This window comes from Struthio camelus, chromosome 1 (genome assembly GCF_040807025.1).
Source record: "Struthio camelus isolate bStrCam1 chromosome 1, bStrCam1.hap1, whole genome shotgun sequence".
In the NCBI taxonomy this organism is placed as follows: Eukaryota; Metazoa; Chordata; class Aves; order Struthioniformes; family Struthionidae; genus Struthio; species Struthio camelus.
In genome coordinates this window covers 189,739,711-189,753,777 of record NC_090942.1, presented here as the reverse complement: position 1 = coordinate 189,753,777, position 14,067 = coordinate 189,739,711, and the positions used below count along the sequence as shown (strand labels likewise).

General features: G+C 39.9%; 1 long non-coding RNA gene across 1 annotated transcript; it reads right to left on the bottom strand.

Moving 5' to 3' along the window:
- Nucleotides 1-374: 374 nt before the first annotated feature.
- On the bottom strand, nt 375-7,348 carry LOC138065823 (uncharacterized). The gene is made up of 4 exons (XR_011138890.1): nt 7,114-7,348; nt 6,894-6,962; nt 3,346-3,385; nt 375-1,846 (listed from the first exon to the last, which is right to left on the bottom strand). It is a non-coding gene; the product is annotated as an uncharacterized lncRNA (long non-coding RNA).
- Nucleotides 7,349-14,067: the final 6,719 nt, after the last annotated feature.

Sequence of the window (14,067 nt, the reverse complement as noted above, 5' to 3'; positions counted from 1 at the left end):
GGGGCACTTTGGCCCCCCAGAGGTGCGCAGCCTGCTTTCTGCAAGCTCAGGCTGACATGCCACCCCATTTCTTCAAGGTTCACATTTTCAGCTTGCCTTTCCCTTTTTCCCCCATTTGCAGGAAATAGAAACATTTGTTCCCCTCTCTTCTTTCTTAGACACCTCCCTCTTTGGACTTACCTTCTCTGCTGACTATTAAAACCAACTAGCCTAATTACTAGCTGGTGTGAGCCAGGTGAGTCATAATCCACACCTAGGACTTACGCCTTATTGTGGACCCAAAAAGGCTAAATTAGTTTTCAATTACCCTTTTTTTCCACGGGAAATTCTCCTGTTGTGGCTTATGCTGGCACTAAAGGAGCTTTCAACTGCCTGAGAAGCACAAAGTTCCTGTACACAGCAGAGAATCAGGTCCCACATATTTATTTAGTGATTTAAAGATCTTATATTAGTTAAAAAGACACAAATGTCAAGGGGGAAAAGGACTGTGCAGCATATCTCTCAGAAATAGTCAGATTCCAATTACTGTAATTATATCTTTCAAAAGTAAGGTATGAAAATTATCACTTAAGTGAGAGAACAAGGAAAGCAGAGGGAACAGTACCTTATTTCTCATCTTATCTTTGTCTGCATGCCATTGTACTGAATTGCCATGATTACATTTTGCTAAAATCTTTTCATATTTCTCACTACTCTCTGAGGATGTAAGGCTGGGTGAACAAAGCAGGGTTATCAACCTAAATTCAATTTCACAAACTCCTAAAGGGAAATATTTTTGAAAATGCAGACTTCAGAAAGATCAGATTCCTGTCTAACTTCCCTTTATGTATTTGATAAGTGTATGAACAAGAGCAAATGCTTCAGTGATTTGTTGGTTTTTTTTTTTGGGGGGGGGGGGGGGAAGGGTGGGTAGCAAAATTAAGGACATAAAAAAGCCTCCAACAGAAGAGAGTTTTGTCTGGCAAAACATGACTTCTCCTATGGATTTTGCTTCTTTTTGCCTTCCTGAACTTTCACCAGGACCTCTGGATCTTTACTCCTCTTGAGCAGCTGAAATATCTCCAGCCATCATTGCAATTGCCTCTCATGGGGACCATGTACCTGCACTGGCTGCAGCCGGGCTCCCCACCATGTTCTGCTTTCCTCCCAGTTAGACAACACCAGAGGCCTTCTGTAGGCCTAACCCTGCAAAGTACTCTGAATGCATTTAATGTCACTGGGGCTTGAGTCAGCCTCACCAGGCAGGAGCAAGGGCACAACCTGGCAATATCTGCCTTGTGGCAGAGCCTTCCAGAAGGTGTTTTCTGTAAGCTTCAGGGGCCATCAACCCAAAGGAAACCTCGGGGACTCCTGCCATTCTCTTAGGGTCAGACTAGAGCTCTCCTGGAAGGGGAGAAGGCTAAAGGAAAAAGAGACATGAGGGGAACTAAAGAAGGAGAAGAAAAGGAGGAAGGGGTATGAGGGTCAAGGGCACAGGCAGGGGTAGCAAGGAAATTGGGGGAGGACATCAAGCAGAGCATGCCTGACAACATCTATCATTCCCAGAAGGAATATGAGAAGCTGGAAGACACTATTTAATGATGTCCCTTTTGGACTCGTGGGTGGACGAGACAGAGGAGCAAGCCCCACAGTCCCGGTCACCCCATTAAATTTGGTCCTCCTGGCATCATGGGTGGACAGCTTGGCCCAGGCCGGGAGGAGGTAGATGAGGAGCTCCTGTGACTTGCAGAGACCTTGGGTGAGGAGGGCACAGATGAAGAGGTGGAGCCTCAGGGACCAGAGAAGGCCAGTGCAAGCATGCAGAGGGTGTAGTCCCCATCTTGTAGGGGAAAGGCATCCTCTGTCGCTGTAAGTAGAGAAAGCACCATCAGAAATTCTGCTAGCATTAAACCCATAGCCAGGCTTCATTTTTGTGAGGTTCTGCTCCCAAACCCTCCAGATGACCTTCTGGGAAGTCACAGTAACTGTACATAACCTGATACGGAAATGGGACTGAACTGAGAGCAGATGTAGTGAGAAAGAAAGCTGTTTTGTAATAAAAGAAACTATTCACATTTCTCTCCCTCCAGTGAAAGCTCTGCAGATAAAAGACTTAGTGAGGTGAGGCAACTGTATGGAGTCAGTTTCCTAATGTAAATAATTCACAGAACTGGCAATGACCAAGACAGAGGCAGTGTTCTTAACAATACTTTGGGCTTTGATGGAACAATTGGATGACTCTGATTTTCAGCCTCTCTTTTGGAAGCAGGAATTTGTAGTCAGGAATGCTGCATTTCAAGGTAACCCTGCTTAAATTAAACTAGACAGCACTAAATTCTCCTTAGAACTTGTTAAATTAATGGCAGAAGACTTTAGCAAAGCTTTTTGTTCCCCTTTATAAACTGTGTTAAATGTGGAATTAATTTTGTTTTAAAACAAAAATGCAATTTAAAAATGCAAAGCGTTGAAACTAGTATTGAGCACTTAGCTTCTGCAGTAATACCAGACAACTGCTAGCCACACCAGGTCAGGGTGATACTAGTCAGAAATGAAGAAATGCAGATTAAATTTCAGTTATGAACTAAAGATATAGTTTTTAAGACAATAAAGGGTATAAACATAATGGCTAGAATTCTCAGCTGAAATGAAGTGCATACTTTGAACAACTATTTGACAACTTCAGTATGGTTGCAGTAGATTCTCTCTGATTTGGTGTCTTTAAATAAGGGATATCTGTTTTTTGAGAAGCAATGTTTCAGCACAGCAAGAGATGATGACCTTGAGGCAGAAATCTTTAAGTAAAATTTTCTGCTCTTTGCTGAAGCTCAGAGAGTAATACAGGCACCTTCCAGCCTTAAAAATCTCTGAATCTCTGCATATATATATATGCAGAGCATATCTAAAGTTCTCCATCTAGTGGCAACTGTGAATAACCACGTCATATTGTTCATTTGGTTTAGGTTCAATACAGTTATTAATATGCACCGCATATGCAGTGCATATGCACATATATGCATACATAGGTGCAGTGCAGTACTTCCCACACAGATCTCATACAGCCCATCTCATCCCACTGTCACACCCTGCCTTTGCCAACTACCTCCTTCCAACTGGGATTACGGCAGCAACAGCTTTTCCTGCTGCCAGTAGTAACAGGTGCAGAATGTGCATTAAGTGTAAGGGTATGTAATAGGGACCTAGAAATTACAAGGAAAAAGTATTTAATAATTCATCTTATATATGTTTCCCCACAGAATTCTCATCCTATGAATAGCACCTTTCCTTTGAAATAAGCAAGTTATCTAAATCCTTGTTAATGTGGATGCACCAACCCTGGAGTCAGGGGCTGGGTTCATGCAAACCTACCTCAGACAGGAATCAGAGGTTCCCCATCAGCTCTGTGGACCTGTGATGCCAAAAAAAAAAAAAATCCTTTACAAAGAGTGAAGGGAGCATGTGAGGGAAGAGGAAGAAGGGATGAAGGCTAAAGGGAAAAGAAATAATCATTTCTCATCCAAATTATCTGTGATCACCCATAAATCAAACAAAACCTCTTTACATTTCCACCATGGTTAGTGAACAAGTAAGCGTTAGACCCAGGGATGTATCAAAGAGTGTAGCATTTTGATTGCTCCTTCACCTGAATCTCCAAGAGGATTTTTAGATGTCTAGAGTCTAGCTGTGAACTGGTGACCAAAGTTAACAGCATTCCCAGCTCCCGCTTTGGTGACACCCAGGTGCTCCCTGCAGGCACCTGACAAGCAAAGTCACAAGCATTACCCTTCACCCTTTCTCCATGGCAACCTCTCACTGGATTTGGTAGGAGTCAGCCCTGAATAAGGGGCTGAGTTCCTATAAAGCCATCAGCAATCTGGCAGGCTTTTAGCCAAATTTTATGCAGCTAATTGTTGACTGGTTTGCAGATTTTCCAGCTGTTTGGGCTTTTTTTCCCCCATGCTCTCCAGCCGTTGGATTTATACGTTGGCCAGATGGTCCCAAACTGGGGCAAGCTATCTTGCCTCTGTCTGCTTCCTCATTGTCCAGTTTCTCCAGCAGTCACATTGCCCTCTGCCAGTCACTCTTTTCTAAGCTCTGCTGCCTCATGCTTTTTCCTGTAAGGATAATCTCATACCACCTTTATATGCCCCATTGCTGACTTGATGCATGACTGGCAAAGAAACAGCAGGAGGAATAAAAATACGTGTATGTGTCAGGAAGCATGAGACAGCTCCATTTCTCCCTCCGTTCAGAGGCAGCTTGAGCAAAGACCTGACAGCTCTAACCAAGGAGAACTACTCCCATCTACCCACAAACATCTAAAAGTCTGGTGTCAAAATCTGACGTGGCCAGTGGAGAGAGAAACAGGCACTCTGGAAGGTCGGACTTAGATGCCTGTCCTAGGAGAATGTGAGGAACCACTCTCAGGGCATTATTTAAATTATATCTGTAAATTATATTCACAGGGTTTTTTTCTGTTTCTTTACATCAGACCTAAAGGGAGATCATATTCCTCGATGCCTACCTTTGGGCAGACGAATGCCACCCTAGCCAAAAAGACTGCAAAGACCTCGGTCTAAATGTCTAGAAAAGCTATCCGGAGGGCGGGCAGACAGGCAGATTTCTCAGGACAACTTTTTTTAGTGAGTTCTGCACTGTAGAGTGAAGAGATGCAGTCAACATATTTAGCTTAGTAAAAAAGTCTGATCCAGGATGACCATTTCACATTTTATTTCTGGAACTATGTAGCAAGTATCTTGCCCTTTACATACAGATAATATTTTGCTACAAAGATATAAGGTACATATCAGTATTATGAAGTAGGTAGAACTATTAAAAAGCATTAGCAGTTCAGATATATTTTTTAGAATGTGAGAAACAAAAATGGTGCAGGCAATGTCAATCCAATGTTGCTGGGAGGGGTTTTCACCATGACACAAGGACTGAGCAAGAAACCAGATTATGACCAGAACATGAGAAGAAGTTCATGCAGGTTATTTAGCCGCTTTGCCCCTCTGCCCTCTTTTTCCTTTGAGGAAAATAGCAAAGGCCTGAGGCAATTACATTTGGATACACAGAAAAGCTTTAGAAGTTACCCTTTACAGAACTGCGCAGAGCACATAAACAGGGCGTGATTCAGGAGACGGAGGTGATATTTTTCTTGTCGTCAGTCTCTCCTATCTTAAATGCATAAGCTTTAGGATGATTACACGGCTTGCTATTTCTGTTCTGATGAAACATAAAAGCGATCATGGTGCTGAGAGCTATCGCTTCTTCAGGACAGTGTCCCATCCCTTGGTGCTCACCCACAGTCCTTCCCTTTGAACCGCAAATACGTGTGCGAGCAACAGAAAGCTGCTGAGAATCTTATACAAAACTCATCCTGCCTGCTGCCTGACCCGCTTCTACTTCCTTTAAATTCAACAGCAAAATTCCCCTTAACTCTAATGTGAGCGGGAACTAACTTGGTGACCTCCTCCATGTGCATCTCTTGGGTGGTCTTTTTCACCCTGTTAAGTCTGAGGGGGTTCCCAGGTCATCTGCAGTGCTAAGACCTGTGGCAGCAACTTCCAGTTTCAGACTCCCAATTTGCAAAGGGTCACAATGCGTGTTCTTTCATAGTACACAAATTAAAAACCAGAGTTGAGGAGGGAAAAAAAAAAGATTATGGGCTAAGGGGGAAGGAGAGCACAGAGCTAGTCTTTCAGTCTCAGGAATTGCTCAGTTTTTCTCCAGGTTTTTCCACTGCTGTTTTTTTATTTTAGTTTCTAAGTTGCTCAGGATAATTTCTAAACATACATCGTTCATTTACAAGCTCCTTACCCCCAAAATAAGAGAATTTAATTTCAACCTATGAATTAATAATTTTTTTTCTTTAAAACATGTGAATAGGGAAGTGCCAAGAGCATCTGCATTCTTATTGTGTCTATAAGAAAGAAGAAAGGAGCAAAGAAAATTACCCAGAAATCTAAAGGGGAAGTGAAGAGGTTTAATCGTATCTAAATAGAAAGACGTTGGAGGATAAAAAGAAGGAAACAGATAAAGTTCTTAACTGGCACAGAACTTGCCTCATTAAGAGCTATAAATTTTTGGGAACGTAAGGACGGTCTTTGGGATCCAAATTCAGTGGAAAGTAGTCTGGCAAAACTTTTGTTCCGGGCTTCACTTCTAAAGGTGGTTGTTCCTTCCTCTAAACGTAAAACCCGTGAAAGCTGCTGATTAATTTTACACACAGGTAAATTATTAATGTGTAGTAGCAAGAAAACATCACTTTATGAATTTGACTCAGTCTGCCAAAAGATAAAGACTTTTTGTGGGAAAAAAGCAATTGAGCATGATAATTGAACATGAAAATGGCTCATGCTTTTAAAAGTAAAAGATAAACATTTACCAAGTGGCCTCTTGAAGCAGATAAACAGAATGTTACTGAGTCAGATGATATCATAGCTGAAAAGTGTTTGATGTTTTGCTAATATCAAATAATAGGCCCAGTGTCTACATCTGGAATCTTTGTATCATGCTTCTAATATTGGCTGCATGCAGGGACAATTTGTGCTCGCATGGGGCACATGGTAATGTCCTATCAGTGACGGTACCATAACAATAAATATGAGAGAGACATGTAAGTATAATAAGACCTTCTGGACCTTTTTCATACTAGGAATGCCACCTCTGTGAAACACGAAAAGAGCAATTAAAATTATTTATTCAAGTACCTCCCTCTGGACATTTAAACGTGAAGAGTTCATTAGGCAATATTTTAACTGTAGCAGGAGAGGAAAACTTAAAGGAACTAAAAAAATTAATTTTGACATAAACGCAAGATTGTTCCCTGACTAGATAACGTGCATGAGAGAAAATATTTTTTTCTAACTGCAATTGAATCTTCATTCAGTTATGAAGAACTGGATACTTGCATGCAGAGTCATTGAAGATTGCAGTGGACGATTCAGCAGAGGTCTTGGCTCTTGGTTCCAACAATAAAACTACATTGAGAAAGAGAAGAGAACTTGTCTTAAGCTTTTGCCGTATGAATTTCAGCCCACCACAGCAAATGCCACTGGAGGAAAAAAAAACCGGTTCCTTCCCCCTTACAGCATGTTTCCTAAGTCAGTGAGCCTCTGAACCTGCTCTTACCTCATGTTGGTTGACCATGACAGCCTGATGCCCCAGCATTTCCACAGCATCCCAGGGAACGCCAGGTACCTTGACGTTGGAATCCAAATACCGCACAAACTGTATGGTGTAGCCACGGAATTTCATCCCGGAATAGTGTAAGTTTCACAGACAGGCTTCTCTTGAAGGTGTCAAAGTCACTTGCTTATTCAAAGGATGAGGAGGCTACTGGTCCTTGTCCCAAGGGAAGTACGGTTTCTTGTAATCTGGCAGGGGGGAAATAACTGCAACTAAACCACCGGAAGCTACAGAATTTTTTTCTTGAGGAAATATGAGTAATCAAAGAGGGGTTTTTTTTTCCTTCCCCCTACAAGTGAAATTTCAATTCTTCTCCTCAAATCTGTTTGCAAAGGAGCCTGGGTTGCAGCATGTTGCATCCCAGTAGAGGTATATCTTTTGCTGGGAAAACAAGACAGTTGCATCAAAAAAAAACGTACATTTTTAAAAGAACAGTTAGGCATTAAAGGCAGGTTCAGTTGTTTGAGCACAGATGTCCCATACCATTTTACACTCCCTACAACACAATTCCCTGGCACATCTGAACTTGAATAGTAGATATGACACAGGATTTACAGGGTATCTGTCCCTTTCTGGAGCCACAGCTGGAGAACAAGCATGGTACCCTAAAATGACACCTGGTGTCTGTGGGCAACTAATCTCACACCAGTTCTCAGTGGGAGGACCTAAAAGGCTAATGGAGCTGAAAGCAAGCGGTTGCTAAAAATCTATCTACATCTAAACTAATAGAAAATGAAGGTAAATTTTACAGCTTAGCAGACCAGGATCTTAGCTTTCATGTTCTTGTATTTTCCTCAGGGCTGCCTTTTTAATGGCCAAAGAACAAATGTACTTACTAATATAAGCTGCTCATTGATTTCAACACTTTGACAAGCGTGCCCCCAGCACAGCTATGTGAGTATTGTGTTTCACATCACTGTAGATATGCCGTAAAAAACAGGGCATTTTGCCTAAGGAAGGAAGAAAGCGAATGAAACAGCCCTCTAAACTTCACTCATTTAAGCTAGTGATTCCCTGATTTGCAGCAGGATGTGAGTTCTCCACCCCTGGATATTCACAATGCTCAGTTCTCTGATAGAGTGGTATTTCCAAACTTTATTCATTCTTCCTGCCTTAGCTGTATGCATTAGCCTTTGACTTTCTGAAGAGTATTTGAATAATAATAAACAACCTTGTTCCCTGGATGATCACAGTTCTCCTACTGAATAAACCCTTTAATCTGATGTTAAAGCATCTTAAAAAAAAATTGCCCAACAACAAAAAAGATAAAAATGGTTTAAAACACAGGAAAAAGAAATGTTTCTCCCTCTACCATGACTCATCAAGTCACTTTACAGCTCTTAAACTAATCTAGTCTATGTCCTAGTCAGTAAAATGACAATTAAAAGGATGGAATAACACATCCAGTGGTTCACCCAGGCACGAAAAGCAATTATTTACCAAAAAATGTTAAATATTTGTAATCCATGTTTCTGCCTGTATTACAGGAATGTTGAAATTATTTGCAAAAATTATCTTCTAAAAATACGGATTCATTTATAGCTCTATTGCATGGGAAAGAATATGATTTATTTTCTGAAAGTTTCTTTTCCAGCAGTGTGTGGTCTCCCTGTATATCGTAACTCTATTTCCAAGGATCTTTTCATATCCCAGTATTCCTCTAAGGGTAAGAGCAGTCTCTTTGCAGAAAACAGAAGAGAAAGGAACATAGTGAAGTATCCTTCTAAGCTTTTCCCATACCAGAGATTTCTCAGGTGACTTCAGCAAATTATATGTCATAAACAATTACTTTTATCGCAGTGACATGCAAAGGCCCTAAGCAAAGTTGAGAGCCTGATGGCACAAAATACTAGTAAAAATAGCAGAGCAAAATCATTTTTGACCCCGAGAGTTTATGGGCTTACTGGGAAAGGGAGTGAGCTCTCAAATTCAAGAAGGCCATTGGCTTTAAAGCATTTCATATAAAAAGGAGGTGGGAATTGCTTTCTAGAGAAGAAAAGATTTGGGTTATGGGACAAGTCCTGAGGTAAGAAGAAGAGCAGAACGGCATGCTCTGAAGGAAAGGCTTACCCAAATTTTAATACATTATCGTAAACTCATTCATGATGCAAATGCCCCAAAAGAGAATACCAAATGCTGTAACTGCCATACCCACTCTACCATAGCTTGACTTTCTTTCTCTGATACTCTCAGAGTCACTTGTACTATCCTTAGCTCCGCTGTCATTATTCACGGCAACACTCCTTCTTGCATTTCATCTTCTAAATAACAGCCTTGTGTTTGATGCTGTTGACTGTTTTATATTGTAATGCTCTGTTTGAGTGTTTGATTCTAAAATCACATCTGTGTCTTCTTATCATATTGTGAATGGAGAAAAACAGTTTTAAAAGTAAGTGCAGTAATAGAATCATGCAGTTCAATGAACAAAGAAATTAATGATAGCACTTCTGTGAGGAAAAAAAGGAATAACTTTGTTGGTCTCCATAAACAAATATCAGGCATCATTAAGAACATTAATACTTATTACGAAAGATGGACATATTTATTTGGACTTGTGACAAAATGCGCGCAGCCTGAAAGTATGTGTAAATGTGGGATGGACCAAAATTGTGGGTGAGCAGAACATTCCTTTGCACTTGGATTTCAACCTCTTCCTCTCCTCTTTACTCAGTAGTTAAAGAATCTATTTAGTATGTAAAATTGGGTTTGGGTTGCTCCTCCACCCAAAAAAGGCTGGAACCCTTGGCTCTTTCTAAGTGAACACTATGCTGTGTTGTTACGTTGATGTGAGCCATTTTCCACTTTCTCCTGTGAAAACTGCTGAATCTTGGCTCCACTTCTTTATTCACCAGGTTGGGGGAAGAGAAAAAATACCCTACCTGCATGAATTAAACTATAATCTGCTGCACAAACCACCAAGGAAATAAAAAGGATTTCAGGGCCCGTTTCCAAGACAGTGTTCTGCCCCACTGTGCCTGTCATGTAACAGTTAAGGCACGCTTCTTGGGGACATGCAGATTTCCATCCTGTCACGCAACAGGAGTATTTCTATTTAGACATCCCACAGACTGGGTGAGTGACCGTGCCATTGATCAAGGAGTGTGGTGGTAGCTACCTTTGTACTGCTATTGTAGGTGATATTTTTGGATCCCTTTGCTTTTATTAAAAACAAAGAGAAATAGTTGTGTCGGTACCAAGCAAGCCTTTTTTTATTTTTCTTTTCTTTTTGGCATTTTGTTTCAACAGGAAAAACTGACTATTCTCTTTTTTGTATTATCTAAATTGGTCGGCTTTATTGATTTAGGTTTTGAAAAAAAAAACCCGGTTATTCACTTTAATCTTAATGGATCAAACCTTCAGCCTATGCTGGGGCTGATACACAATGCCTCTCCTGCAGAAGAAGGATCTGTTCTGGGAATTCTGCAATAGGAACAGACTTTCTCCCAGCATCCCAGCATTTATTTAGATATTCTGTCATTGTTTGCTATTTATAATTAAGCAGCTTTCCATTGCATGATAAAGACCTGAATGAACAACACTTCACAGTGCTGATGGAAAACTATTCCTAGCAGAAGCCATGTGGGCTCTCCACACAGGAACAAAGGAGGATTTGAAGTGTTTGCTAATCCTTGTGCTGGACCTTTGTATAGGGCCAATTTCATTCACAGAGTAGAACAAAATATAACAGATGACGACTGCAAATCAAATATATATTAAACTCTCAGACAGCATTTTGAAGTACAATTTGGAGAAATATCGGCATTCTGTCCAATATATATGAAGTTCTTCAAAAACGGGACAGGAAAAGCTGACCTCACTACAGTAAGCAGAATAAACCAGTTATACTTAGTCTTGTTGGTGTTTATAAGAGGTTTTAGCTGGCTTCCTTCCCGACTGGCTATAATTGGCACAGACAATTTCCTTCTTGGAGAGCAGCTGTCACTGGTGTAGTTTCTCTTAGGGCCAGGAATGGAATAAAGCCTTTCTGCTCGTGAAACCTTCTCCTTAGTGTGGAGACTTATAAACAAAGGGGAGTGATAATCAGCTATTCATCAAATTGTGGGAAGATGATTAGTGGGTTGCCACAAAAATTAGTGTTAAGCCTAGGTATAATTAACATCTTCTGTCTCTTGCACAGTCTGATAAAATCTAACTGTTGGAAAAATTTTCTTAATATTCAGGCAATTTTTTCATTTTCTTAACTTATTTGCACAATGTCAAGGTAAAGATCTTTAGATAACCCTCACCTATTCTCCTTCTTTAGTGTGAGCTTTTCAAGTACTTGCAAATTATCCTCTTCACAGACATATGTCTCTCCTGGAAAGTAAACTAAAGTATTTTAAAAATAACGTGGCAGAGAAAGGAGAAGTGGCCATTTAGCACAATTCATAAACTGTAAATCCAGAAGGGGCCACTATGAGCAAGCCTGACTTGCTGTAAAATTGAGCCAAAGGAATTTTCCTGAGTTAGAAACAGAGCATATAGAACCAGGTGAGATCTTCTGAGTTTGAGTCCATCTTGGTTCTTTGGGCAAGTATACCAAATATTTCTATTTCAAACTTATCAACGTCTATTTCTAAGCTAGCTAGCTTGTATGTTCCCACCCTTTCTTCTGGAAATCTGTGGCAGGACCCTATAGCTCTGTCATCAAACTTTCCAGCCCAAACATACTCATGAGCAGTTTATAACCGTACGTCTGGAGACTGATCATAAGTTTCTGAATCAAAAAAGAAGGATTTTTGTGAGAGTTTCCTTAGAGTCCAGGCTCTACTTACAATTCAGACTCTCAAAAGCATGGAGCCAAGACACAAAACCTCACATTGCATTTTTCACGGGTCTTATTTTGCCAACACTGCCATATACTCATGGACAAAAGTAGGAAAAGGTATCTCCCTTACGAAAGTTCTTCAAAATTTTCTATAGGAAGACTTAAAATATGTGTTTGGTCAATGATAACAGCATAGCACTGGTTTCTGCAGTTCCAAATAGAACCAAACCTACATTTACAATTTAAAATTAAGAGATTAATGTTTTACATTATGTAAATGAAAGGGCATATAAAAGAAGGGGTACAAACTGTGTCGATGACAATTTGTGATTTCATAGTTTAATTATACATGAAATAGCCCGTCAGCTTAATGAAATATAAAATCAGGTTAATGAGTTAATAAGAACAACAATTAAGCAAACATATACAGATATCTCCATAAAAAGAGAGTGACAACTAAATGCCTACCATTATAACAAAAACATTTTGAAGAACATTTTGGGTTTTGGGAACTGTTACACCCCATCCCAACAATGATTGTTGTTATTTGAACTAAAAAGCCATATATGCGTCATTCACAATGTCTTTACCAAAGTTTGGCCCCAATACAGGTATTGTTGCATAACTGGCAACTGTCTATTTAGTGGTCTCGCTAAAAACAGAACCTACACAAAATGTGTACCAGTGCAGTGCTACCTCTAATGTATCACAAAGATGTAAACATCTTAAGCCCAACACATGATTTGCAAGGCTTAACTTGAACCTCAGCTGCTTGTAGATACAGACACAGTTTATAACTGAAGTGCAGTATTCACCAACGGTTAAGAGCAAGGCAATGACTAGAGAAAGAAATGGGATGCATTTTGGTTAATTATCCATGAAGAACAAGAAGAACAGCCAAAAAGAACATCCCAGTGCAGAGCAAAACCGGCACTGGGAATAACCAGCAACTCGTGGTTATTAATCATAAAAAAATATGAAAATGCTTTGACTGGAAGAGTTCTACAGCTACCACTTTTTACTTTATTTTTTGTCACAGAAGTTGGTATTTGTTTCTTGTTATTTATATAAAGAGCAAAAAATCCCTGAAATGTGTTAATTTATTGTAATGTTTTTAGAGGATGTGGAGAATTGGTTATAGGAAGCTTCTGTTAAGAGACTTATGAGGTCAGCCGTAATAGCGCAAAAGAGTTTATTAAGCTATCAGTAAGGCTATGTTGTAAATATAGGAGTGATATAAGCAACAGATGCTTAACCAGTAGAATAGGATAACCAAATATATTGTGATATGCTTGTAATGAACATGTGATAAATATCAGCTGGGGCATGAAATGGCTTACATAAAGAGTATTATTTGGGGCATTCCTCAGCATGACGCCTTTGAATTCTGTTGGTTTTCTTGCTTTTCCGTGCCAAGAAAGGTGTAAGTATAAGAACTGTAGCAGATTACAACCAAGATTCTATTTTGTAAGTGTAGCCTTTTCTGGTATTAGTGCTAAATAATTTTAACTCTTAATACATGCTTACCTAAGCAGAATTTGTAATGATTTTTCGTAAGCCTGGTCAGGGCTGATTCTAGAAAAAATACTGAGTGGTAATTAAGTTATATCTAATCCCAGACAAATAGGGCAGCTAAAGCATTTTAGGTCAGCACTGTTCCTTTGCAGTTCATCCTCTGTTTTTAACTCATGAAGTATTTATAGAGAGAAACTGCATTTCTCATTTGCATATTATAAAAAAAGGTCAAATTGGAGCCTAACTTCCTTATGGATGGTAAGATTTTTGTGAGATTCCACTGACCATCTCAGCAGCCCTTCTCTCTTCTTCATCTGTTTTGATTCCATTTGCCCTGAAGATGGTTAACCGCAATTAAAACATGAAAATGTCAGCAGGACCTTGTAAAATGACATTAGCACTTTACCTCTAAAAAAGAATATTTTGTGCAACCCACCTGAAGATGCATTTGTCTTTTTCATTGCTAAGTCATAGTGCTGACTAATGGGATGCAGCTCCAGAATCAGGCTCTACGACTTAGGTATCTGTATGTGTGTGTTTATGTGTGTCTATATTACCGAAATGACTTGATCTCTGTTGACTGTTTTGGGAGCTTGGCCATTTAGCTCTCATTC